The following is a 14,079-nucleotide window of genomic DNA, read 5'->3' as shown; positions in this document are numbered from 1 at the left end:
AGGGAATCACTGGAGGAGAGGTTAGGGAATCACTGGAGGAGATGTCAGGGAATCACTGGAGGAGGGGTTAGGCGATCACTGGAGGAGAGGTTAGGGAATAACTGGAGGACATTTTAGGGAGTCACTGGAGGAGAGGTTAGGGAATCACTTTGAGGAGAGGTGAGAGAGTCACTGGAGGAGAGGTTAGGGAGTCACTGGAGGAGGGGTTAGGAAATCACTGGAGTTGGGTTTAGGGAATCACTGGGGGAGAGGTGAGGGAGTCACAGGAGGAGAAGTTAGGGAATCACTGGAGGAGAAGTTAGGGAATCACTGGAGGAGGGGTGAGTTATTTACACTTGGAGAGGTGAGGGAATCACTGCTCTTTCAATATATTCCCTTCTCTCTTCAGACATCGATGAGTGCCAAGATACACCTCAGGTTTGTGGCAGCAACGCCAGTTGCCTCAACACCATTGGGAGCTTCCACTGCCAGTGTCAACCTGGGTTCAGATTCTCTCATCTTGTGCACGTGAGTCCACAAGATGGCATCATTGTGTGTGTGTTTTGTCTTGATTTATTGATTAATTGATTGACTGCTTTAGTTGGAAACATCACTACATACTGTACATATGTATTTATGGGCAGATTTTATAGAGTCCATAGAGTCTATAGCATTTATGTTTATATAGACTATTGAGAATATGGATTCCAAGGGACTAAAGATGCCTTAGTGACAATAGATACTACAGAGACTATAGGGACAATAGCTACTATGGCAACCACAGAGACTGAAGCATTTATGTCTATATAGACTATTGCGACTATCGATACTGAGGGACTAAAGATACTAAAGAGACTATAGGCACTGTAGAGGAACCGCAGAAGAAGGTAACGACAAGAGAATGGTTGAAGATGCATAAGGAGTAACCATGGTGATTACTGGGTGTGTTGGGGAATAGTACTAAGTGAATTTGGATATAAAAGTGAAATGACAGGTTAAGATGATTGACATTTGGATATTAAGAGATTGATATTTGGAAAATAATTGATAAGCTGATGTTTTGAATTTGGAATAATAAGAGATATTATTTGTACTGAGTGAATGAGAGGGAACTAGCCTCAGTGTGAAAGAGGTGTGTATATGAATGAATACCCCAACCAAATCTGTGAGCTGAGTTTTTAACATTATATAGGGATTCTGCATGATGTGAAGATATGAAAGGAGAAGTTACTATTACCGAATATACTGTATGAATATTATACTGAGGTACTAGAGATGTGATGTAACAATGTATGTAGAGTATAATGTGTTACTAGAGATGTGATGATGTAACAATGTATGTAGAATATAATGGGTTACTAGAGATGTGATGATGGAACAATGTATGTAGAATATAATGTGTTACTAGAGATGTGATGATGTAACAATGTATGTAGAATATAATGGGTTACTAGAGATGTGATGATGGAACAATGTATGTAGAGTATAATGTGTTACTAGAGATGTGATGATGTAACAATGTATGTAGAATATAATGGGTTACTAGAGATGTGATGTAACAATGTATGTAGAATATAATGGGTTACTAGAGATGTGATGTAACAATGTATGTAGAGTATAATGTGTTACTAGAGATGTGATGATGTAACAATGTATGTAGATAATATAATGTGTTACTAGAGATGTGATGATGTAACAATGTATGTAGAGTATAATGGGTTACTAGAGATGTGATGATGGAACAATGTATGTAGAGTATAATGTGTTACTAGAGATGTGATGATGTAACAATGTATGTAGAATATAATGGGTTACTAGAGATGTGATGATGTAACAATGTATGTAGAGTATAATGGGTTACTAGAGATGTGATGTATACAATGTATGTAGAGTATAATGGTTACTAGAGATGTGATGATGTAACAATGTATGTAGAGTATAATGGGTTACTAGAGATGTGATGATGTAACAATGTATGTAGAGTATAATGTGTTACTAGAGATGTGATGATGTAACAATGTATGTAGAGTATAATGGGTTACTAGAGATGTGATGATGTAACAATGTATGTAACAATGTATGAGTATAATGGGTTACTAGAGATGTGATGATGTAACAATGTATGTAGAGTATAATGTGTTACTAGAGATGTGATGATGTAACAATGTATGTAGAGTATAATGGGTTACTAGAGATGTGATGATGTAACAATGTATGTAGAGTATAATGTGTTACTAGAGATGTGATGATGTAACAATGTATGTAGAGTATAATGGGTTACTAGAGATGTGATGATGTAACAATTTATGTAGAATATAATGGGTTACTAGAGATGTGATGTAACAATGTATGTAGAATATAATGGGTTACTAGAGATGTGATGATGTAACAATGTATGTAGAGTATAATGGGTTACTAGAGATGTGATGATGTAACAATGTATGTAGAGTATAATGGGTTACTAGAGATGTGATGATGTAACAATGTATGTAGAGTATAATGGGTTACTAGAGATGTGATGATGTAACAATGTATGTAGAGTATAATGGGTTACTAGAGATGATGATGATGTAACAATTTATGTAGAGTATAATGGGTTACTAGAGATGTGATGATGTAACAATGTATGTAGAGTATAATGGGTTACTAGAGATGTGATGATGTAACAATGTATGTAGAGTATAATGTACTAGAGATGTGATGATGTAACAATGTATGTAGAGTATAATGGGTTACTAGAGATGTGATGATGTAACAATGTATGTAGAGTATAATGGGTTACTAGAGATGTGATGATGTAACAATGTATGTAGAATATAATGGGTTACTAGAGATGTGATGATGTAACAATTTATGTAGAGTATAATGGGTTACTAGAGATGTGATGATGTAACAATGTATGTAGAGTATAATGGGTTACTAGAGATGTGATGATGTAACAATGTATGTAGAGTATAATGGGTTACTAGAGATGTGATGATGTAACAATGTATGTAGAGTATAATGGGTTACTAGAGATGTGATGATGTAACAATGTATGTAGAATATAATGGGTTACTAGAGATGTGATGATGTAACAATGTATGTAGAGTATAATGGGTTACTAGAGATGTGATGATGTAACAATGTATATAGAGTATAATGGGTTACTAGAGATGTGATGATGTAACAATGTATGTAGAGTATAATGGGTTACTAGAGATGTGATGATGTAACAATGTATGTAGAGTATAATGGGTTACTAGAGATGTGATGATGTAACAATGTATGTAGAGTATAATGGGTTACTAGAGATGTGATGATGTAACAATGTATGTAGAGTATAATGTGTTACTAGAGATGTGATGATGTAACAATGTATGTAGAGTATAATGGGTTACTAGAGATGTGATGATGGAACAATGTATGTAGAGTATAATGGGTTACTAGAGATGTGATGTAACAATGTATGTAGAATATAATGGGTTACTAGAGATGTGATGATGTAACAATGTATGTAGAGTATAATGGGTTACTAGAGATGTGATGATGGAACAATGTTTGAATATTATACTGAGTTACTAGAGATTTGTTAATGTAATATGTTATTAGTAGAGATTTGTTAATGTAATATGTTATTAGTAGAGATCTGTTATGTTATTAGTGACTTTCAGATAGCACTTTAATAACGTGGTGTCTTAGTATTTTGAAGTGTTTTTGAATACAAGGTCACATGACGAATTGAGACTCATCATATTAGAGGCTGCCATCTGTTGTTTGGGTTTTAAAGATAAGCTTCTTGTGGACAAATAGATAAGCTGCCAGTGAAAATGAACAGAACTCACTGAACTCAAACCGGCTGTAAGGGACATTTGAGACAGAAAGAGTAGACAGTACAAGTCAATAGTTAGGACACGCCTCCTCATTCAAGGGTTTTGTTTATTTGAACTATTTTCTACTATCAAATAACACATATGGAATCATGTAGTAACCAAAAAAGTATAAAATAAATAAAAAAATATAAAGAAGCCGCCCTTGTGTTGATGACAGCTTTGCACACTCTTGCCATTCTCTCAAACAGCTTCATGAGATAGTCACCTGGAATGCATTTCAATGAACAGCTTTGCTTTGTTAAAAGTTCATTTGAGGAGGCAGGGGTGGTATACAAAATATAGACCTATTTGGTAAAAGTCCAAGTCCACATTATGGCAAGAACAGCTCAAATTGTCATGTTTTGTCATATATTGTCATGTCTTGTCTTTGTGCTTTCCCTTCCGTTCGTATCCCCCTGCTGGTCTTATTAGGTTCGTTCCCTCTTTCTATCCCTCTCTCTCCCCCTCCCTCTCTCTCTCTCTCTCTCTATCGTTCCGTTCCTGCTCCCAGCTGTTCCTCATTCTCCCTACTCACTCATTTAGTCTTTTCACACCTGTCCCCTATTTTGCCTTCTGATTAGAGTCCCTATTTCTCCCCTTGTTTTCCGCTTCTGTCCTTGTCGGATCCTTTTATGATGTTCGCTGTGCTGTGTCATTGTCTCGCCCTGTCGTGTCTTGTCTCCTTCAGATGCTGCGTGTGAGCAGGTGTCTTAGTCTGCTACGGTCGGTGCCTTCCCGAGGCAACCTGCAGTCAATGGTCGAGTCTCCAGTCTGTCCTCGTTACTACGAGTGGATTTAAGTTTTTTCATGTTTTGTTTTCTTCTTGAGTTGTCCAGGAGTATTACTTTTGCCATTTACTGGAATAAAGACTCTGTTTTCGCTAAGTCGCTTTTGGGTCCTCATTCACCTGCATAACACAAATAAGCAAAGAGAAGCGACAGTCCATCATTACTTTAAGCTGTGAAGTTCAGTCAATGTGGAACATTTCAAGCACTTTGAAAGTTTCATCAAGTGCAGTCGCAACAAACATCAAGCACTATGATGAAACTGTCTCTCATGAGGACAGCCACAGGAAAGGAAGGGCCAGAGTTACCTCTGCTGCAGAGGATAAGTTCATTACAGTTAACTGTCTCTCATGAGGACAGCCACAGGAAAGGAAGACCCAGAGTTACCTCTGCTGCAGAGGATCAGTTCATTACAGTTAACTGTCTCTCATGAGGACAGCCACAGGAAAGGAAGACCCAGAGTTACCTCTGCTGCAGAGGATAAGTTCATTACAGTTAACTGTCATGAGGACAGCCACAGAAAAGGAAGACCCAGAGTTAACTCTGCTGCAGAGGATAAGTTCATTACAGTTAACTGTCTCTCATGAGGACAGCCACAGAAAAGGAAGACCCAGAGTTACCTCTGCTGCAGAGGATAAGTTCATGAGGAGACTGCATGAATCAGGCCTTCATGGTCAAATCACTGCAAAGAAACCACTACTAAATGAAACCAATAATAAGAAGAGATTTGCACCAAGAAACACAAGCAATAGACATGAAACGGATGAAAATGTGTCCTTTGGTCTGATGAGTCTTTTTGGTTCCAACCGCCGTGTCGTTGTGAGACACAGAGTAGGTGAACGGATGATCTCCGCATGTGTGGTTCCCACAGTGAAGCATGGAGGAGGAGGTGTAATGGTGTGGGGTGCTTTGCTAGTGACACGGTCTGTGATTTATTTAGAATTCAAGGCACACTTAACCAGCATGGCTACCACAGCATTCTGCAGTGATACGCCATCCAATCTGGTTTGCACTTAGTCCCACTATCATTTGTTTTTCAACAGGACAATGACCCAACACACCTCCAGGCTGTGTAGGGGCTTTTTGACCAAGAAGGAACGTGACAGAGTGCTGCATTCTGGCCTCTACAATCACCCGACCTCAAACACAATATACATTGTTTGGGATGAGTTGGACTACATAGTAAAGGAAAAGCAGCCAACATGTGGGAACTCCTTCAAGACTTTTGGAAAAGCATTCGAGGTGAAGCTGGTTTAGAGAATGCCAAGAGTGTGCAAAGCTGTCATCAAGGAAAAGGGTGGCTACTTTGAAGAATCTCAGATATAAAATATATTTTGATTTGTTTAAAACCTTTTTAGTTACTACATGATTCCATATGTGTTATTTCATAGTTTTGATGTCTTCACTTTTATTTTACAATGTAGTAATGTTCAAAATAAAGAAAAACCCTTGAATGAGTAGGTGTGTCCAATCTGTGGACTGGTTCTGCATGTCAATGCAACAGGTTCAAAATGATTTGATTCCAAGAAAGGAGCTCTGGGATTGTTTACTTTAGAAGGTGCCTGTTCTGCTTAATGGGACACGGTATCATCTGAAGTGTCTGAAGTATGATTCTGTTTAATGGGACACGGTGTCATCTGAAGTGTCTGAAGTATGATTCTGTTTAATGGGACACGGTATCATCTGAAGTGTCTGAAGTATGATTCTGTTTAATGGGACACGGTATCATCTGAAGTGTCTGAAGTATGATTCTGTTTAATGGGACACGGTATCATCTGAAGTGTCTGAAGTATGATTCTGTTTAATGGGACATGGTATCATCTGAAGTGTCTGAAGTATGATTCTGTTTAATGGGACACGGTATCATCTGAAGTGTCTGAAGTATGATTCTGTTTACACATGGTTTTATCAAGACTTTTTGCCCAAGATGCAATAAGCTCGATTAAGATGAAGACTTTTTTTAGCACTAATTAAGATGTAGCAGAGTGAAAACTAAGTATATGTTTATTTTCTTTCTTCCAGTACTGATGGAAAGTCCAATATCAAGTTATCTGATGAGTTTACCAATGATTTTGTCACGTCTGCTCCTGCTCCCCCTCTCTGACGCTCGAGGTTGCCAGGCGGCTCATCATTACTCACACCTCTCCCCATCGTTACGCGCCCCAGCACTTCATCGGACTCACCTGGTCTCCATCACGTCATTGATTATCTATCCTATATCTGTCACCCATCCAGTTCATTTTACACATCTGCATTGATGTTGCATTGTTTCTCCTGTCCAGAAGCTCTTACTGGTTTTCGTGTCTGTTAATCCATTAAATATTCATTCCCTGTACTTACTTCTCGTCTCCCAGCGTCTGGCATCACAGAGCCATTACAGATTGTGTACATTTCCTTTTTAAAGACTTGCTGAGGCATTTAACAGTTAGTGAGACTGTAGTAATATACAGTATAAAGATACCTGGATCCGGCTGTTTTTCAGTTTATTTTTATTTAAATTGAACCTTTATTTGACTAGACAAGTCAGTTAAAAACAAAATGTTACTTACAATGATGCCCTAGGAACAGTGGGTTAACTGCCCTGTTCAGGGGCAGAACAACATGTATCTTGTCTTTCAGCTCCGGGGATTCGATCAAGCAACCATTTGGTTATTGTCCCAATGCTCTAACCACTAGGCTACCTGCCACTAGGATACCTATCTCCTCTCTTGGGTCGGGGGTAGTATTTTTACCTCCTGATGAAAAGCATGCCCAAAGTAAATTGCCTGTTTCTTAATCCCAGAATTTAGGATATGCATATAATTAGTAGATTTGGATAGAAAACACTCTAAAGTTTCCAAAACTGTTAAAATAATATGCCTGTGAGTATAACAGAACTGATATGGCAGGTGAAAACCTGAGAAAAATCCATCCAGGAAGTGGAATTGTTTTCATGTGGCTGTTTTTCATTTAAATAGTTTGTCTGGTTTCAGGCTTTTATTTTGAAAAACGACGTGTTAAAAGCCATTTCAACAGTTTTAACAATAGTTATCACAGTGTCATACAAGGAGGGAAAATGTTGCTGTCTGAAGAGGTAGCATTGAATTGTACACAGCATCTCCTCTCACTCTATCTTGGTTCGTGCAGGTGACTGTGACCACCTCCTCAGACCAATTGACAATACGCCCAGAACATTGTTCTGGGAACCAAAATGAGTATCTCAGTTTCAAGGTTTTCAAGAGAAGAACCCTTGAGTATCTCAGTTTCAAGTTTTGAGAGAAGAACCCTTGTTAGTTATCAGTCAGTCAGTCACTTGCAGGAACCAATTTTGCATAATGAATCATGTAAATCATGCTAATATGAATTGTGTGGATAGCCGTATATTAGAGAACTAACGGGACTGTCCCGGCAGAGCTCCTGACCGATGTGAACTATGCATGAAGTTTGTTGGAACCTCTCCAGCTTGCTGATAATAAAGAGTGATTCATTTAAGTTTGACTTTGAGTCCCTGGTGGTAATTTCCACGACAACGCAAATAATATTATGTTGTCACATCAGCACGGCAATGGTTGTAATGGATACCCTGTTTGGTTTGTGCAAGTGTGATTGCTAGGTGAGAACGGCATGTTTGTGTGTCCGTGTGTGTGTGTCTGTGTGTCTGTGTGTCTGTGTGTGTGGCAAGGGCTCAACATGCTTTGTGTGTGTCCACTACAGATGAGGATGTGTGTGTGTATTTGTGCATCCGTGTGTGTGTGTGTGTGTGTGTGTGTGTGTGTGTGTGTGTGTGTGTGTGTGTGTGTGTGTGTGTGTGTGTGTGTGTGTGTGTGTGTGTGTGTGTGTGTGTGTGTGTGTGTGTGTGTGTGTGTGTGTGTGTGTGTGTGTGTGTGTGTGTGTGTGTGTGTGTGTGTGTGTGTGTTGCGAGTATCTCAGCTTAGCTTGTGTGTGTGTGTCCACTACAGATGAGGATGAGTGTGTGTGGGTTCCCTCGGTGCGCAGCCCTCTGGGCATGTGCACTAACACACCTGGTCTATACACCTGTCTGTCACTACTATGTCACTATAAAATGTTGCTGTAAAGGAGTTACATAGATATATGTTTTACCTGTACATACTGGTACCGTAGCTCCTTAACTCTGTCCTCATTCCTTTGGAATGGTACACGGTACAGCTGTTTCATACTCATCTGGTTTCTATGCAGCAACCTGTCGATGGCTGAGATGCGAACCTTATGGATGTTTTCAAAGACATCGTTGGCCACCGGTTTGAGGTAATCTTGCAGTCAGTCCTATGTGGGGAAATGCAGTGATGCATCGCACACTTTCACATAAACAAAAACTATGCGAACACACATTTGACTGTAAAACATACAGGTGGGTGCATGTAAGGTGCAGTATGTATCTGTATAGAGTATATTTCTGTATGCTGTGAAATACAAGTGGACTACTGTAATATGAAGCATTGTAGGAAGTATACAGTATACTGCTTATATACAGTAACAGTGCACTGTACATTGGTGGACATACCTGTTCTCTCTTCGAAACGTTTGAACTATTGAGGACATGGTTGATCTCCCAATATTCGGCTGCACCCTTCGACCCGTCTCAGCCATTGTAAGGCCATGATTGACAACATGATCTACAATAGTGGCCCTTATGTCATCAGATATGCGCCCATGTCCTCTTCTGCCTCTTCCTCTGTTTTGCCTTCCACCACGCATCCTTGCTCCTCTTCTTCCTCCTCTTGGCTGTTGACCCTGTTCGTTTCCTGGTCCATCCATTATTGGAAAATTGCAACTCTGTGTTGTGGTCTGTCTATATATCCTTGCCAATTGATTCTTCATGAGATGCAACTTTGAGCAATTTAGACAACTGGTTGATTGTTGGTTGAACTAACACTACATTCCTTCATGAGTGAGGGTCAATTTCACCTGCACGATTCATCAATTCACGTTTTTGTACAAAAGGTCTAATAGAAATGTGTAAAACTATGCTTGACAGTTTATGACAAATAGTTCAACAATTTTGCATGTAATGGCTTATGCAAGGAACTAATGCCTAGATGTTTTGAGGGGTGAGACTATTCAACAGAGAACCATCTACTATATTTTGATCAACATGACATGAGCAATTGATAATGTGGAAAAAAGCTGACACTTGTACATTATCAATTGCAATTTGTTCAAAAGGAATAAGAAATTGCTTTAATGATGTGCACAAGTGAATAGATGATTTGGAATTTGTACAAGTAGTATCAAGAATTGCACTTTTGATCTAAGAAATGCACCAAAGCGACTGAGAAAAACTGTAAACAACTTTTTATAACTTTTTATGTCAAAAATCCAGTGTTTCTTTTTTATATTACACTTTATATAGTGTAATATTGGAATGCTAACTCAAAATTGTATACAATTCTATATCTGACATGGTAGAGGTGTCTTATATTTAGACAGTCAAATAGTGATGGATATCTCAGAGAAAACGATGCAGAGGAAATAATATGACATTTTAAGTGCGGTCCTCCGGACCAGGTTGAAGATCAAATGCGGCCCACTCGGCAAAATGAGTGTGACCCCCCTGAACTAGACTGTTAGAGAGGTCACTACCCTCACTGTTCCCAATACTACTTCCTCAAACAGAGGTTACTGTTGTGCCACTGCAAACCGCCCCATAAGGACAGGTCTAGGTTCAGTTACTGTGTAAGCCTGGATAATGATGATCAGTAAGGGACAATGTAAACTGATCTGAGTGTGGTGCTTATAATACAGTAGGGACTTTCCTCTGTTGCTGTAGATACCGTTATTCCACTGGCAGCTTCCTCTTTGTAGTGTTGAGGCCCAAATGACACCCTATTCCCTGTATAGTGCACTACATTAGACCATGGCCCTATTCCCTGTATAATGCACTACATTAGACCAGGGCCCAAAGTACACTGTATAATAGGTTGTCATTTGGGATGCATGCTAGGATGGTTACCATGGTAACATTTTCATCACTGGTGTGCTGTGGGTTTCTGGGTGTTTTAATCTCCACCTCAACTTCCTCTCTGTCTCATGTCTTCATTTATAACTTAGTTAGTTGGTATCTGATGGTAAACTTGGTTACCCATAGCAACAACTTGGATCTACTATGAGCATGATAAGGATGTTCCGGTTGGAGCGAGTGGTCGCATCTGCACTTCGCTCCAACGGCTCCAACGGGTAGTATAACTTTTTCATTATATTTCATTATATCACAACGGTTTGATTTGTCTTATCTTAGCAATTTCTTCTCAGCTAGCTACATAGCCGTCTTTGTATCAAAGATAATTGCGTAATTATCGTATTTCGCCGTCCTAACGTAGTCTTCACTAGCCAGCTAGCTAACGTCCACTGATTAGCTGCACTGGAGAAACTATTACACTCAACTGAACGACTTGATTAGTTTAGTGTTAGCTAGCTACATAGCTGTCTTTGCTCTCTTCGTATCTTCGTATCCAAGATAATTGTGTTGTTTAGGTTTAGAGTGTGTAGTCTTAGAGTGATTATCTTCATTTACCGAGGTTAGCTAGCCAGCTATTTGTCGTCCTTAACGTAGGTGACTCTGCTAGCTAGCCAACGCTAGCCAACGTCTTCTGTATAGAACTCAACTACCCGGTCGCATTCACAGGTAGTATCACATTTTCACTTCATTTCATTACAGTACAACGGTTTGATTTGTTTGATCGTAGCTAGCTACTTAGCTAGCTACATAGCCGTCTTGTATCAAAGATAATTGTGTAGTCTAGAGCGATTTTCTAGGTTCGCTAGCCATCTATTGTCGTTCTTTTAACGCAACGTAACGTAAACAACACTGCTAGCTAGCCTGCTAGCCCCCGAATAGCAACACTGCAGAAACTATTACACTCAACGGAACGACTTGATTAGTGTAGTGTCAACAACGCACCCACTGCCAGCTGGCCTACTTCAGCAGTACTGTATCATTTTAATCATTTTAGTCAATAAGATTCTTGCTACGTAGCTTAACTTTCTGAACATTCGAGACGTGTAGTCCACTTGTCATTCCAATCTCCTTTGCATTAGCGTAGCCTCTTCTGTAGCCTGTCAACTATGTGTCTGTTTATCCCTGTTCTCTCCTCTCTGCACAGACCATACAAACGCTCCTCACCGCGTGGCCGCGGCCACCCTACTCTGGTGGTCCCAGCGCGCACGACCCACGTGGAGTTCCAGGTCTCCGGTAGCCTCTGGAACTGCCAATCTGCGGTCAACAAGGCAGAGTTCATCTCAGCCTATGCCTCCCTCCAGTCCCTCGACTTCTTGGCACTGACGGAAACATGGATCACCACAGACAACACTGCTACTCCTACTGCTCTCTCTTCGTCCGCCCACGTGTTCTCGCACACCCCGAGAGCGTCTGGTCAGCGGGGTGGTGGCACCGGGATCCTCATCTCTCCCAAGTGGTCATTCTCTCTTTCTCCCCTTACCCATCTGTCTATCGCCTCCTTTGAATTCCATGCTGTCACAGTTACTAGCCCTTTCAAGCTTAACATCCTTATCATTTATCGCCCTCCAGGTTCCCTCGGAGAGTTCATCAATGAGCTTGATGCCTTGATAAGCTCCTTTCCTGAGGACGGCTCACCTCTCACAGTTCTGGGCGACTTTAACCTCCCCACGTCTACCTTTGACTCTTTCCTCTCTGCCTCCTTCTTTCCACTCCTCTCCTCTTTTGACCTCACCCTCTCACCTTCCCCCCTACTCACAAGGCAGGCAATACGCTCGACCTCATCTTTACTAGATGCTGTTCTTCCACTAACCTCATTGCAACTCCCCTCCAAGTCTCCGACCACTGCCTTGTATCCTTTTCCCTCTCGCTCTCATCCAACACCTCCCACACTGCCCCTACTCGGATGGTATCGCGCCGTCCCAACCTTCGCTCTCTCTCCCCCCGCTACTCTCTCCTCTTCCATCCTATCATCTCTTCCCTCCGCTCAAACCTTCTCCCACCTATCTCCTGATTCTGCCTCCTCAACCCTCCTCTCCTCCCTCTCTGCATCCCTTGACTCTCTATGTCCCCTATCCTCCAGGCCGGCTCGGTCCTCCCCTCCCGCTCCGTGGCTCGATGACTCATTGCGAGCTCACAGAACAGGGCTCCGGGCAGCCGAGCGGAAATGGAGGAAAACTCGCCTCCCTGCGGACCTGGCATCCTTTCACTCCCTCCTCTCTACATTTTCCTCCTCTGTCTCTGCTGCTAAAGCCACTTTCTACCACGCTAAATTCCAAGCATCTGCCTCTAACCCTAGGAAGCTCTTTGCCACCTTCTCCTCCCTCCTGAATCCTCCGCCCCCTCCCCCTCCCCCCCTCCTCCCTCTCTGCAGATGACTTCGTCAACCATTTTGAAAAGAAGGTCGACGACATCCGATCCTCGTTTGCTAAGTCAAACGACACCGCTGGTTCTGCTCACACTGCCCTACCCTGTGCTCTGACCTCTTTCTCCCCTCTCTCTCCAGATGAAATCTCGCGTCTTGTGACGGCCGGCCGCCCAACAACCTGCCCGCTTGACCCTATCCCCTCCTCTCTTCTCCAGACCATTTCCGGAGACCTTCTCCCTTACCTCACCTCGCTCATCAACTCATCCCTGACCGCTGGCTACGTCCCTTCCGTCTTCAAGACAGCGAGAGTTGCACCCCTTCTGAAAAAACCTACACTCGATCCCTCCGATGTCAACAATTACAGACCAGTATCCCTTCTTTCTTTTCTCTCCAAAACTCTTGAACGTGCCGTCCTTGGCCAGCTCTCCCGCTATCTCTCTCTGAATGACCTTCTTGATCCAAATCAGTCAGGTTTCAAGACTAGTCATTCAACTGAGACTGCTCTCCTCTGTATCACGGAGGCGCTCCGCACTGCTAAAGCTAACTCTCTCTCCTCTGCTCTCATCCTTCTAGATCTATCGGCTGCCTTCGATACTGTGAACCATCAGATCCTCCTCTCCACCCTCTCCGAGTTGGGCATCTCCGGCGCGGCCCACGCTTGGATTGCGTCCTACCTGACAGGTCGCTCCTACCAGGTGGCGTGGCGAGAAACTGTCTCCTCACCACGCGCTCTCACCACTGGTGTCCCCCAGGGCTCTGTTCTTGGCCCTCTCCTATTCTCGCTATACACCAAGTCACTTGGCTCTGTCATAACCTCACATGGTCTCTCTTATCATTGCTATGCAGACGACACACAACTAATCTTCTCCTTTCCCCCTTCTGATGACCAGGTGGCGAATCGCATCTCTGCATGTCTGGCAGACATATCAGTGTGGATGACGGATCACCACCTCAAGCTGAACCTCGGCAAGACGGAGCTGCTCTTCCTCCCGGGGAAGGACTGCCCGTTCCATGATCTCGCCATCACGGTTGACAACTCCATTGTGTCCTCCTCCCAGAGCGCCAAGAACCTTGGCGTGATCCTGGACAACACCCTGTCGTTCTCAACTAACATCAAGGCGGTGGCCCGTTCCTGTAGGTTCA

General features: G+C 42.0%; 1 long non-coding RNA gene across 1 annotated transcript; it reads left to right on the top strand.

Annotated features, from left to right (window-relative positions):
* The first annotated feature begins 380 nt into the window (after positions 1–380).
* LOC124028742 lies at positions 381–8,092 on the top strand. Its single transcript, XR_006837637.1, has 2 exons — positions 381–507; positions 6,638–8,092. It is a non-coding gene; the product is annotated as an uncharacterized LOC124028742 (long non-coding RNA).
* Positions 8,093–14,079: the final 5,987 nt, after the last annotated feature.

This window comes from Oncorhynchus gorbuscha, unplaced genomic scaffold (assembly GCF_021184085.1).
Source record: "Oncorhynchus gorbuscha isolate QuinsamMale2020 ecotype Even-year unplaced genomic scaffold, OgorEven_v1.0 Un_scaffold_4764, whole genome shotgun sequence".
In the NCBI taxonomy this organism is placed as follows: domain Eukaryota; kingdom Metazoa; phylum Chordata; class Actinopteri; order Salmoniformes; family Salmonidae; genus Oncorhynchus; species Oncorhynchus gorbuscha.
Note: the sequence above shows the minus strand (reverse complement) of the source record. Positions and strands in the feature narration are given on the sequence as shown.